Genomic DNA, 14,626 nt, shown 5'->3' with positions numbered 1-14,626 from the left:
GAAATGGTTCCGCATGTTGACGGTAGAAGAGAACACAGCACTGTGTAGAATTTGGAGCCAAGACCTAAAGAAGCGAAGCCTATAAAATTCATCTTTGGGCCGGGCGCGGTGGCTCAAGCCTGTAATCCCAGCACTTTGGGAGGCCGAGACGGGCGGATCACGAGGCCAGGAGATCGAGAGATGATCCCGGCTAACACGGTGAAACCCCGTCTCTACTAAAAAATACAAAAAAACTAGCCGGGCGAGGTGGCGGGCGCCTGTAGTCCCAGCTACTCGGGAGGCTGAGGCAGGAGAACGGCGTAAACCCGGGAGGCGGAGCTTGCAGTGAGCTGAGATCCGGCCACTGCACTCCAGCCTGGGTGACAGAGCAAGACTCCGTCTCAAAAAATAAATAAATAAATAAAATAAAATAAAATAAAATTCATCTTTGGCTCGAGGCGTAATGGTCCCTTAAAGTTTTAGGGTTTTGTTTGCTTGTGTGTTTTTCTTTTTGAATGACTACTCTTTGAAAATTCTTCTCTAAAAGTAGAAAACTTAATATAAAAATTCCAGATTAGGTGTTGGAGACTCATTTGTTATCTCCTCTTGTGCACATACGTCTCAGAGGAAGAAGTCTGCAATAAAAATACGAAGTTCAGCACGATTAACGTCAGCAGTTTTTCTCCATTGTAGGAGTAACAGAGACTCCAGGTAAGTGGTTCTCGAAGTGTGGTCCTCAGGTGAGGTGATCGTCCCCCTTTGCCCCAGGGCTGCTCCAGCTTCAGAACTGAAAGTCCCAGGTTGCAGGAACCCTCCTTCGCCCCTGGCAGACTGAGGGGCTGTCACCCTATTCTGGCCCCAGCAGTAAAGCATCACTTCGGAAGTGGATGAAATGTGAATTCTGGGCCCCACCACACACCCGCTAAATAGGATCTCTGGGGTTTGGGGTTAGGGTCAGGTCTGCTGGGCAGTGATGATGCAGCCAAGGGCAGGGTCTTGGGTCCAGGTTTAATCTGGGAAGGGCCTGGGAGGGACTGGGTTTAACAGAACACCCCTGGTGCCAAGCACGTGGGCAGAGCTGGAATCCCGTCAGACGGTGGGCAGACCTGCAGCCGACCACCACTCTCTGCCGAGGGGAGGGGTCCTGACAGTGCCGCGTCCCCCAGACTTGGGAATGGGCAGCCTGGTGGCTCCAGGGGACGACTTTCCAGGCTTCTCCTTTCGCTGCGGGCGTTGCCAGTGTTTCCAGCAGGTGGCACATGCTAATTGTCCCTGTTGGAAAATTCTCAGTCAAACCAGTGGTTGAGGTGGGTCCCGGAATACCAGGTGTGATACATTTGCAATGCACTTGTGGTCAAATTATGCCATCAGCAGTGGTGAAGGGAAGGTTGTAATTGTAATGAATTAGCACCTGAGCGTAGTCCCATCATTGGAAAGAGCATGGCCTTCAGCCCCAGTAACGCTGAGATTGGTAAGCAGATGTCTTTTGAGGAAAAAAAATAAAAGATGGTATTCTGAAATCCAACGCCTGTCTGTTTAATCACATTTTCACATTTACTGTGCTTTGTAGGTGATATGCCAATGTTGTCTGGTCCTGGTAAAAAATGTATGAAATACCTCCAGCTGAACAGACAAGAAAATGTGATGATTAGTGATGTACATGTGTGTGGCTGAGAATGCAAACTCTCTTGTTTTTAATTTCTTAAGGAGAAAATTTGAGACCAAGACCATGGCCCCATAAATTTGTGTGATATCCCTGTTATTTCACAGTTTCCTTACAAGAATAACTGTATCTCCTTTGTCACTTTCTGCTACCTGAGAAACCACTCTGTGTGATGTTGATGTGTGGCCATGTCCAGGTGCAGCTGCTGTGGCCTCAGAGACACAACAAATGATTACGAGCCGTTCTGAGCATGGTGGTGAGCTGCAGCCAGCAGAACACACCGAGCCCTGCCAGCAGAGGAAACTTGGTCGACCACAGCAGCCTGTGTGGACTGCGATGGAAACCATGCTGAGTCCCCACCTTACAGGTGAGAAAAGCAACATAATTTCACACGATGCCCTGGCCATGGCACCTGCTACACATGCGCTCTGGAAGCCTCAGCTGCCCTCTTCACTTCCTGCCATTATGGAAGAAAAGTTAAAATTGGAATTAGCAGTAACGGGCCGCTCAGAGTTTTGAATAAATAGTGCTGTAACTCATCCTAGTAACTTAACTGGGAACCAGGCATCTCAGCTGGTGTTGCAAAGTCATGCAGGGCTGGGGATCCCCGAGCCCTCTGAGTGAGCTGGGCCTTGCCTGTTAGCTCTGTAGACAAGGCAGGCTCCAAAGGGCAGTGTGAATGTGCTTGGAGTTTTACAAAATTCTGTGAGTGCAAAGCCTTTGGATATCTGAGTCCATCTTAAGAGCGCCTCAAGCTAATATTCACACAGTTGTGTGTCTCCATACACAGTGTAAATGCTGGCATTTAGCTTAGAGAACAAAGAAAATATGAAGTCAAAGAAGAAACAAAAGCACTATATCCTGTCAAAAATAACCAAATACTATCCAATCATTTTTAAAATTGAAAAAGTGGCTGCAGACGATGGTGATGCACGCCCAGCAAGTGGAGGAAGTCGGGGGCAGAACGTTGCTTGGGGGCTGGGTGGATTCTGGATTCTCCTTGGGGGCTTGAATAGTTGCTTCTTCTTACCTGTCTTCTCAACTCTGTGCCTTAAACCAACTTAACCATCAAAGAAAACAAATTGTATGTGCTTCCTCCCCTGGGTCTTCTTAATTGTTTGTGGAATTCTGGAAAATTCACAAGCAAGGTCGCTCCCTCTAATTTAGTGGCTCAGAAACTCATTCTAGGCTTTCCATCTTCTTGACATCAAAAACGTGCCAAAGTTTAACTTCTGTGATCTTTGATTCACTGCTTAAAACAGGTCCTGGGTATCAGGTTTAGATCTGCTGCCAAAATGGAAAATCCTGTTCTCAAACACGGTGGTGACTGTGACGCTGAAGACAGTTCTCATGGGGATCCACCTTGCGATTCTCATTTGGGTCTAATAACCTTTCTTTTGTTCAGTTCCGTGTTATTAAGTTGCTTGTTTGAATAGGCCTGTGGGTAATCTGTGTGTGTGCGTGTACGTGTGTGTCTGCAAGGGAGTTCATGCGGGGGGATATGAGGCCGGCACACATGAATGGAAGGGCTGCCCACTGGTCTCTGGGCTGTTCTGAGGCTTCAGAGCGTGACTTCCACTGCCGCCCTCCAGGGGCTCCCTCGCAGACAGCAGCAGGCAGGGGCTGCCTGGGCTGCCATGGGCCATGGCACAGACTGAGAATTCTTTCAAGGATGGTAAGTGAAGCGGGTGGGCACGGGTGAGCTGAGAGCCGGCAGCCCAGGCTCTCCCCAGAGTTCAGTCCATTCTATCTTCAGATTTGGATTCACTCCCTGTGGTTTAGAAACGAAGCTGTACGAGGTTAAAAACAAAACAAAACTAACAAAGAAAAAGCCTGATTTTCAGTTTTCAGAATGAATGAGAAGACTGCCCGGTGGAGACTGGACTGTTTTTTCTTTTTAAGTGAGTAGCTCAAGGGGAACGTCCAGGAGCCGGCCTTTGGGGGTCTCTGCCACTGCAGCGGGGGCTGTTGTGTCTGCGGAGATGCTGCGAGTTGGTGTCCGAGGGTGGCTGTGGGTTCCCACCACCGTGGGCACCACCATTTCTAGCGCCCGTTGGAGAAGTGCGTTTACCTGTGGAGCAGATTCTCGAGTACTGGGGGAAACACTGGAAGCATCGACCCTGTTCTGTTTATTACTGTTAAGTGCGATGCAGTTAGGAATGAGGTATCTTCACCCCACTGAGTCTGGGAGGTCAATGAGCAGTCACATCAATGAGCAGGCCAGGTGGTGACGCGTGTTACCTGCATGTTACTCAGGAAAATAAAGCAGTGCAGATGCAGGTAAGGGCCAGCTGTTCGACACTGTGTAGTCGAGAAAGTCTCCCTCGCAGGTGTCCGCGGGGAGAAGCACCGCCCAGATTCCTGGGGACAGAGCGTTCCTGCACAGGGAATTCCTGCCGAGAGCAGGACACAGCGTTCCTGCAGAGGGAACGTGCAAAGGCCCTGGGGAGGGAGAGACCCGTCCTGCTGAAGGGGAAGCAGGAAGGCAGAGGGTTGGAGCCAGGAGGCCTGGAGCTGCTGGGGGTGAGGCCTGAGCGGAGCCTCCACACTCGGGCTCGTGTGTGCACGATGGGGCTTTGCAGTTTGTGCCAAGGGGGACAGGAGGACAGTCCAGGCTTTTGGCAGACGCGTGACGTGGCTCCTTGTCAATCTTCACAGGGCCAGGATAACATCACAACAGGTAGATAATTCACCACCACACATTTGTAGTCTGAGGCCCTTGGACTGTATGAGCTACAACAATGAAAGATAATCCAGGCGACTGCCCCATGAACCTCTGCTGCCCCAGCTCCCACTCATGGCGTTTAGGCCAAGAAGCCCCATTGGTCCCAAGTGGCTCTCCAGCCCCTGCCCTCCCTCCTCCTGCCCGGACCGGCCCATCTATCACACGGGCTCTCCGGCCGCCTGCCTCTCTTCCTCTCCTGAGGCTGCACGGAGCTGCTTGTCTTCGTAGCTGATCACTCAGGCCCTGCTTGGTCATCCAGCCAATCATGGTGGGAGTGGCAAGAGGCAGTGGTGGCTCAGGAGAGCCTGAGAGGATGAGGGTCAGCGGTGCTGTCTTTGGGTCCATGGCTCATTAGAGATACCCTATAATTTGCAGTGTTCTTTCTCCAGGAGGAACAGAGCCCCTCTAATTATATCTGCTCTTATTGAAACCCGAAAAACGCAGGCAGAGTGACGAGAGAGTGAAACTGTGGCTACACGTACCTGACCTCCCTTGAAATATGTAAAGGGTCCTAAGGCGAGCCCTGGCTGGGGGTCCCGAGCCCATGGCTTCTCCCTCGGTGCCTTTCATGGTTGGTCCAGGGCAAACGCTTGGTGCCCATTCAACTAAAATAGGGAAGGAGATGAGCTACAGCGTCTGCAAGGACGGTGTGGGGCTGTAGCCTCTGGGGCCTTACTTAGAACCACGTGAAACACAAATGCTGGGGAGTAAAACTGCAGGAAACGAACGCGGGAACAGACACGGCTCGGAGGCAGCAGAGGGGATTGGGAGTGATTTCGTTCCAATTCCCCAATGCAGCTTTCACCGCCGCTGGGGCTGAGGTTGAAGTATGTAGCTGAACCTGTGTTGTAAGGGCAGAAGGCCCTGTCAGCCCAGTGACCGCACAGTCATGCAGGAACCTCCCCAGTCAGAGGAGGCCTTGGAGGGCAGCTCACTGCTGTCACTCAGTCCTGATCATCGGATCTCTCCCGACCCCACAAGGTTTTGAAAGGGGCAAACAGGAAGCTCTGAAGCACAAGGCCCCACAAAGACCCCACACCCCGCAAATGCCCCAGGGGCTGCTCAGGGAGGGCACAACGAGGCCCCCAGGAGTCAGCCCAGCCTCTGTGCCTTGCGTCCTGGACCTGGGTGGGCGAGTCCCCGTGTCTGGAGCCAGAACCTGCCCCCAGCCCTTCACAGAGCCACGTCTCAGGGGACCGTTCCAGGAGGGGTGTCAGTTTCCAGCTGCAGAACCTTGAAGCCCAGGCTGTGGGCAGACGGTCCTTACCTCTGGGGTGGGCATGTATTGAGAGGCAGGACCCTGTGGGGTGACAGCTCTGGACCCCGCGTTGAAGTGTGCACCGCTCCCAGCTGAGTACCCACTGGTCACACGTTGGCCCCCACAGCCTCCCTTCAGCTTCCTCACAGGAAACACGAAGGTGGTGTGGGCTGGGGAGGGAGTTGACTTGAACAGGGCATTTCAAACTGCCAGTCACAAGCAGGGGCCGAGGTTAACAAATGACTCAGGAAAAAAACGGGGTTGGGGAGGGCGTGAGACACTCCCAGGTGGGAGGAGGTGCAGGCAGCACTCCCTGCGTTCACACTTACCGTGGCTTCGTGGCAGGGATGCACTCTGAGAAATGCATGGCTGGGCGATTTCACTGTGCGGGCCTCACAGTAACTTACACACGCCTGGATGGCCGGGCCTCCTGTAGGCCTAGGCTGCACGGTGCGGCCGGCAGACCTGTGTGCAGGCTTCTGTACCGAATACCATAGGTGCCTGCAACACAGCGGTGTATGTGTGTCCAAACACATCTAACCCGCGAGAGGACAGTTAGAACATGACGCTGCAGTCCGATGGGACCACCTGCTTGACCAAAACATTGTCATGTGGTGCGCGGATGTATCTCCACCACACCACAGATGTCAGGGACCCCAGAGCATGGGTTTCTGTAATTTTATAAACTCTGTAAGCCCGTCCAGTTGAATTTTTAGTAATGGCTCTGTTTAACAACCAGCTTGCAAAATTCTTGAACACGTAATGTGTGGTCGTCATGAGCTGCCACCTTCAGCACATGCACAGATGCTCACACACGTCCTCACGCACACTCCCTCATTCACACGTGCACACATACTCACACGCGCACACCCTCACGTGCTCACACACTCACACGCGCACACACTCCCTCACACGCACACACACTCACAAGCACACACTCCCTCACACACGCACACCCTCACATGCTCACACACTCACTCAAGCACACACTCCCTCACACACGCACTCCCTCACTCACACGTGCACACACTCCCTCACACAAGCACACACTCCCTCACACGTGCTCACACACTCACACGCGCACACACTCCCTCACACGTGCACACACTCCCTCACACGTGCACACACTCCCTCACACGTGCACACACTCCCTCACTCACACGTGCACACACTCCCTGACACACACACACTCCCTCACTCACACAAGCACACGGCAGCTGCTCACGGCATCTAGTTGAGGGGCCTGACACTCGTGTAGAAGCTGAGTACACAAGTTAGTCTAAGAAGTTAGAACAGAATGTGAAACATCAGGATGCAGCCTGTCTAGTCAGGATAAACATCGTGCGTTGGGACACATTTGACCCCCTTCACGCCTGGTGCTGGTCGGCTCGGAGAGCAGTGGGGTGCCAGCCGGCTGCCCTGACAGCCACGCCTCCCGGAGGGTGGAGAGAGCCTGGTCTGCAGAAAGCCTGCTTGCTTTCTGAGGGGCACAGACACAGGTGGCCTGAAAGGGAGAAGGTCCTGGGACAGGGGGCCCAGAGGAAAGCCTGCAGTAGGAGCCAGGGTCCCGGTGCCCAGCAGCTGCCCTCGCCCTGGCTCCTCCGGCTGCAGGCGGAGACACCCATCTCGGGGCCGCCGTAAGGCTCCTGCAGTCAAACCACGAGGCAGCACCGCGCCCACAAGACTTGAGGTTTCTCCTGGCCTCAGCCTTCCTCTCATGACAACAAGGCACCAATTTCCACGAAGGGCTCTGCACTCAGGGCAGGGCTGGTAAACACGAGGTCACGCCCTTCCTGTGAGGGAGGTTCCAGTTCCCACAGCAGAGGCCTCGGGCAGGTGGGGGCTGTGGCAAGAGCAGGACCGGGCCAGGGAGCTGGTGTCCACTCCCACACAGTCCTCTTGCTTTAAACAGTTCTTTTTTGAGAGAATGGCAGATTCACACACAGTCGTAAGGAATCACACAGAGAGAGCCTGTTCCCTTTGCCCGGTTCCCCCAATAGCAGCATCTTGCAAAGCAGGGAGTGGTCACCGATGGGATCCAGTGCCCTGGGGATATGACACCAGCTGCACATACACTCGTGTGGGTGTGAGCATGTGTGCCAGTGTGTGTATGTATATGGGTGTGCGTGTGAGTCTGTCAGTGTGTGTGTGCATGTGGGTGTGCGTGTGTGTCTGTGCATGTGGGTGTGTGTGTGTCTTATGTATGTGTGCATGTGTGAGTGTGTGTGTGTGAATGGGGGTGTGCATGTGTGTGAGAGTATCAGTGAGTTTGTGTGTGAGGGAGTGTGTGAGTGAGGGAGTGTGCATGTGTGAGTGTGTCTAGACTGGGCAGTTGTGTGAGGCAGTGTGTGTGCATGTGAGTGTGCGTGTGAGTCTGTCAGTGTGTCTGTGCATGTGGGTGTGCGTGTGTCTTGTGTATGTGTGCATATGTGTGAGTGTGTGTGTATGAATGCGGGTGTGCATGTGTGTGAGAGTATCAGTGAGTTTGTGTGTGAGAGAGTGCAAGTGTGTGTGCGAGGGAGTGTGCACATGTGAGTGTGTCTAGACTGGGCAGTTGTGTGAGGCAGTGTGTGTGCATGTGAGTGTGAGAGTGTGTCTAGAGCTGGGCAGTTGTGTCCTGTGTGCAGATCCCGGTGCAGATGCTGGACATTTCCATCCCACGAGCATCTCTCTTGCTCCTTTTCCAGCCACAGCCACCCCTCGCCCCTCCCTGACCCCTGAGCGCTGACACCCACGGATCTGCTTTCCGTTTCTGTGACTTTGCTAGCTTGAGATTGTCTCCCTTCACTCAGCCCAGTTCCCCTGAGGCTCACCTGCAACACTGTGCACCCGCTCGCTCGCTGCTTTTCATGCAGTTCACCCTTTACCTGCTGGACAGCCTGAAGGTTGCCTCCAGGTTTTTGCCATCACAAATATATCTGCAGTGAACGTTTGTGTTTTTTATGCATCACGTATTTTGAAGGGCATTTTCCTCACTCTCCTAATCCACAGCCTTCCTTGTGGGTGGGAGGAGGCTGAGTCTGGGCGACTGCGGGGGCTCCCTGGGGACGGCACCCACACTTCAGCTTCTCTTCTGTGGCCCTGGTGTGGTTTATGTCTGCACAAGAGTTAGATCTGCAAATCCACCAGGGGCCCGACACACCGTGCAGTGCCAGGAGGACGGCAGAGAGGGAAAATGCCTGCCAGTGCCCTCAGGAAAAACAACCACGAGGAAAGCTACCTCTAGCCAACTGCTTCTTATCTGTTGGACACAGGACAACAGCACATGCAGCTCGGTCCCAGCACAGCCCTGCGGGCAGGCACTGCTGCAGTCCCATTTTACAGACGAAGAATTTGGGAGACAGTCTGGGGAAGTGAGTTAGCTTCACAGGAAACTATTTGAAGAAATAAAATTAATTGACACGGTGGCTCACAACTCCTAAGTGTAATGAAAGCAGCCGTGGTCATCACAGTCAAGGTGCCGGGGATTTGTGGGCTGAGCGGCCTTCAGCAGCACCCACGGCTTCCGCAGGGGGCCGTGAGCATCTCCCTCTGCTCTCCCGCCCTGCCCTGCACAACCTGGAGGTGAATTTCCTGTCCCACCCGCTGCCCCACCCCTCCCTGAAGCCGGGAGGTTGGCAACTGAGCCTGTGAGGCTCAAGGGTACCTAAGACGGACCACTTGGAGGGGAGGGCAGCTCTCCTCGGCCATCACAGCCAGAAAGTGGGCTTTGGGTCCTCCGTGCAGTGCTGCCACCGTGTCTACACCCACCGCCACCATCTACAGCCACTGCCACTGTGCCTACGCCCACTGCCACCGTGTCTACACCCACTGCCACCATGTCTACACCCACCGCCACAGTGTATACACCCACCACCACCATCTACACCCACTGCCACCGTGTCTACACCCACCACCACCATCTACACCCACTGCCACCGTGTCTACACCCACTGCCACCATCTACACCCACTGCCACCGAGTCTATACCCACCGCCACTGTCTACACCCACTGCCACCATGTCTACACCCACTGCCACCATCTAGAGCCACTGCCACCGTGTCTTCACACACCACCGTCTACACCCACTGCCACCGAGTCTATACCCACCGCCACCGTCTACAGCCACTGCCACCGTGTCTACACCCACCGCCACCATCTACACCCACCGCCACCATGTCTACACCCACCGCCACCATGTCTACACCCACCGCCACCATGTCTACACGCACCGCCACCATGTCTACACCCACCGCCACCATGTCTACACCCACCGCCACCATGTCTACACGCACCGCCACCATGTCTACACCCACCGCCACCATGTCTACACCCACCGCCACCATGTCTACACGCACCGCCACCATGTCTACACCCACCGCCACCATGTCTACACCACTGCCACCATGTCTACACCACTGCCACCATGTCTACACCCACCGCCACCATGTCTACACGCACCGCCACCATGTCTACACCCACCGCCACTGTCTACACCCACTGCCAGTGTCTACACCATTGCCACCATGTCTACACCCACTGCCACAGTGTCTACACCATTGCCACCGTGTCTACACCCACTGCCGCCGTGCGGTGCCGCCACCGTGTCTACACCTACTGCTACCCGCATCGAGGGCTCCCTTCGGTGCCTCTTTATTGCCTCACCTTTCCACACTGAGGGAGCCCCGGCCAGGGGAGAGCGGCAGAAAGACAAGCCGTCTAGCGGGCGGAGGGTGTGTGTGCCGGAGCTCAACGGCCGTGTTGTCTGTCTCTGTCATCCCAGAGGGCCTGACAGGTGGACACGGCCTGGGTCCTCAGTCAGCTTTGTTAAATAATGGCTGCTAAACAGAGCAAATACTCATTCACACAAATGCGTAACCACTGCATAAAACCGTGTGTAAATATCAATAAAACCTTGAAGGAGAAATAATCTTGGGGTTATAGTGGGAGACACAAGGGCTCAGGTTTGAGGGTTTATTACGATGTTGGATCCCTCAAGCGAACATTTCACAGAAGGAGCAGCTCTCGGTGGCTATCGATGGAATCTATTCAAGGGCAGTGTGGGGCTTTTGCCACATTCACCGCTGGGTCTCCAGACGGTCCCCTGGTTCGGATCCAGGATTCCACAGCTCCAGGGCTGTCTGTGCTCGCTTGGAGGTTGTGGCAGGCTCTGCTGTGGGAGCTGCAATGTCAGAATAGGGCCTTGACCGTAAATTCCCATCCCAAACCATGTCGACCAGGCACCCCTCTCCTTTTAAAAGACTTGAAGTCTGGTTAATTGCTCACTTCAGGGGTGTCTTCTAAAAGCAACGGAATGTTTGGCAAATGAGGGTCGAAAATAAGTTAACTTTATTATGACAAAAAAAGGTCCTTTGATAGAATGGACTTTATAATTAGCAATCAAGGCATCACACAAACCCACTCAACAGGTGACTCTATTTAAATACATGGGGTTCTATTTCACTATTAGCTCACATTGACATAGTCATTGGAATTAATCAAATAATGGCCCATATAAACTCAATTAAGGTTTGGTATTAGTGAGGCTAGGCTAGGCTTAGGTTATGCCAATGATTCCTAAATTTTATTGACTTTACACAGCGGAAGTTTATATCTCACATACACAAAGACACCTGCAGACCCAGCCGCCCTCCAGGACGGCTGCCGTCCACGACACCTGCAGACCCAGCCGCCCTCCAGGATGGCTCTCATCCAAGACACCTGCAGACCCAGCCGCCCTCCAGGACGGCCCTCATCCACGACACCTGCAGACCCAGCCGCCCTCCAGGACGGCCGCCACCCACGACACCTGCAGACCCAGCCGCCCTCCAGGACGGCCGCCACCCACGACACCTGCAGACCCAGCCGCCCTCCAGGACGGCCGCCACCCACGACACCTGCAGACCCAGCCGCCCTCCAGGACGGCCGCCACCCACGACACCTGCAGACCCAGCCGCCCTCCAGGACGGCCGCCACCCACGACACCTGCAGACCCAGCCGCCCTCCAGGACGGCCGCCACCCACGACACCTGCAGACCCAGCCGCCCTCCAGGACGGCCGCCACCCACGACACCTGCAGACCCAGCCGCCCTCCAGGACGGCCGCCACCCACGACACCTGCAGACCCAGCCGCCCTCCAGGACGGCCGCCACCCACGACACCTGCAGACCCAGCCGCCCTCCAGGACGGCCGCCACCCACGACACCTGCAGACCCAGCCGCCCTCCAGGACGGCCGCCACCCACGACACCTGCAGACCCAGCCGCCCTCCAGGACGGCCGCCACCCACGACACCTGCAGACCCAGCCGCGCTCCAGGACGGCCGCCACCCACGACACCTGCAGACCCAGCCGCCCTCCAGGACGGCCGCCACCCACGACACCTGCAGACCCAGCCGCCCTCCAGGACGGCCGCCACCCACGACACCTGCAGACCCAGCCGCCCTCCAGGACGGCCGCCACCCACGACACCTGCAGACCCAGCCGCCCTCCAGGATGGCCGCCACCCACGACACCTGCAGACCCAGCCGCCCTCCAGGATGGCCCTCATCCATGACACCTGCAGACCCAGCCGCCCTCCAGGATGGCCCTCATCCATGACACCTGCAGACCCAGTCACCCTCCAGGACGGCCGCCGTCCATGACACCTGCAGACCCAGCCACCCTCCAGGATGGCCACTGTCCGCTTGGTAACTCAGGGGTCTAGGCTGCTTCTTTCCTCTCTCTTTGTGTTTCAAGAAGATGAGAGAGAGACCGTGATGCTCCATGGTAAGGCCCAGCTGGGCCTCCGACTGTAGTTGATAAGCCCAGCAGAGCACTGGGTCTCCTGTCCAACAACACAGACCAGCAAGCCTCGGCATCCACAGGAACCTTGGTGTGGAGCTGTCTGCTTCTCTCAACTCTGTGGCTCAACTAATATTTGAGAAAGACTGTTCAGTGGCTATTTATTCATCTCTCTAGATTCTCCAAATGTGTCCTCTTGCAGCTCATCAGGTCACTAGAAAGCTACTTTCTTTGACTTCTAAGTGCCTACATAAGTTTTATGCAAGAATTATGATTTAATGTTATATTTTTACTACATTCATTCAACAAATATCCATTGAGCATTAACCATGTTCTAGGGTCATTTGAGATTAAAAACATCCTCCCCTAACTTATCCAATATTCCTTTGGAAAAGAATTCCCTAAAAAAACTCTTGTATTGCCTTGTGGGCTAAAGTACTGTCTTTCCTGAAAGTCTGACGCACTTCCTTTTATTAGATAAAGTGACTTGTGTAAGATTCATATTTCCGTATTTCCCTTTTCAACTTGGCTATCAGGAAGCTCAGTGTGGAGCTTTATGTTCAGCTGTTCTCACCTTAGATGTGTCAACAAATCCACTAAAAAAAGTTTCTTTTACAAGGAAAGAGACATTATTCCAGCAAGCAGTTTGCAAAACTGGGAGATGCTGCCTTTGGAACAAAACAAAGGTGCGTTCCAGAGAAGAAAGATGGGACTGTCTTCTACAAGGGAAATTCCTGCCCAGGTTCTCATTCTGGTCTTTATGCAGATAAAGGAGGCAGACTTGCTTAGTTCTGTTTGGTAGAGCCTGGTAGCAGTCTGTTGGTTTGGTCTAGAGGGCAAATTGGGATTTTCTGGTCTCGGTTGATTCTGGCGGCATGAACAGACAGCTGTGAAAGTTCCAAGGCTTCCGGGAACGCAGAGCTGGCATGTGACCTCTAGTCAGCAGGGGGCTGCGTGCCTCCATTTTGAATTCAGGCCCAGTGAACTACTTGGGATGCACCTGGCAGGATGGACTCTTTCAGGTTCAGATACCTGATACCACCATTCTTCCTTCAGTTCTTACTTTGTTCCCTCCAAAAATTATTCCGTTGTGTACTGGTCATTTATGTGGCTTCAAATCCTTTGCAAGTAGATTGTTCAGACATGATCTGATAATGCTGTATTGGAAATGAATGAATATCCACTTGTCGATGGATTGATACATGAACAGAAGAAGAGTATATCAAAGAGAGCAAAGTGTAACTCCAAGGTCACTAAAAGAATAAATTATAGAGATTTCCTATTGGGTCATCACCTTTTCCTCTCATCTCTCAATATTTTATTTCCCGGTTCTTCTTATCACAGCTCTAAGGGACAACTTTCTAATTTAGAAAACTAATGACCAATTCCTTCATGTAGAACACAAATTTGAGAAGGCTGGTGCTTGGGCAGTTCTGTGGGGCTGCGTTTTGTTGAGGGAGCTCTGGATGTGTGCTCAGTCCCAGTACTTCACAGCGGGCCATGGGGGGGGCGTGTCGCACATACAGATATTTTGCTCCGATGTGCCTGGATAAGCACTGAGAGTGGGTTTTGGGGACCAACTGGGGAGAGATGCATATGGGGTCCAAGTCGACCATCTGTGGGGCACTCTGGTCGTGCCCAGCATCCATTTGTGCAGCACAAACGTTTTCTCTGGGACTGTCCACCCCCCCCAAGTTCTTGTGGCATCATGTAGATGGCCACAATTTCGAGACGTAGGAGTGAAATGGACCGAGGCTGACCCAGCGAAGTTTGTGGCTGGGTTCAGCAGTGAGTCAGGGAGAAGCATGCTTTCTCCGTCACGACCAGGAGAGGAGTGCTCATTTGCTGGGAGGTGAAGGTGACTGTGCACCTGTCACTGGCAGGAGCACCAGAGAAGCCCTGCTCCATCCCTGCTGATGTCCAGGCCTGGGCCTCCAGCAGGTGCAGTGAGCTCGGACCCCAGGAGTGCCGTTTCCAATCCTGACAGACAGCTGCTTAATATGGGACATTGCTTTATTTTACAAGTTCAAAAGGTCATCCTAGCAGCATGGAGCACCTCCCAGGTGCTAAACCCTGTATCATGGTTGAATGTGCCCATGTCAATGAATTCTAACATCTGCCTCCCCTGAATCCAGTGTTCTTTGAACCTAGTTCTGCATTTACCCCCGGCTCATGCTGGTGCATGCATTTTGGTCCTGAAGCTCCTTGGCTGACTGTCTCTTCCTCCGTTTTAAGCCTCA

The sequence above is a fragment of the Macaca fascicularis genome, chromosome 17 (assembly GCF_037993035.2).
Source record: "Macaca fascicularis isolate 582-1 chromosome 17, T2T-MFA8v1.1".
Lineage (NCBI taxonomy): Eukaryota > Metazoa > Chordata > Mammalia > Primates > Cercopithecidae > Macaca > Macaca fascicularis.
The sequence above is the reverse complement of the archived record's forward strand: the minus strand, read 5'-3'. Positions refer to the sequence as shown.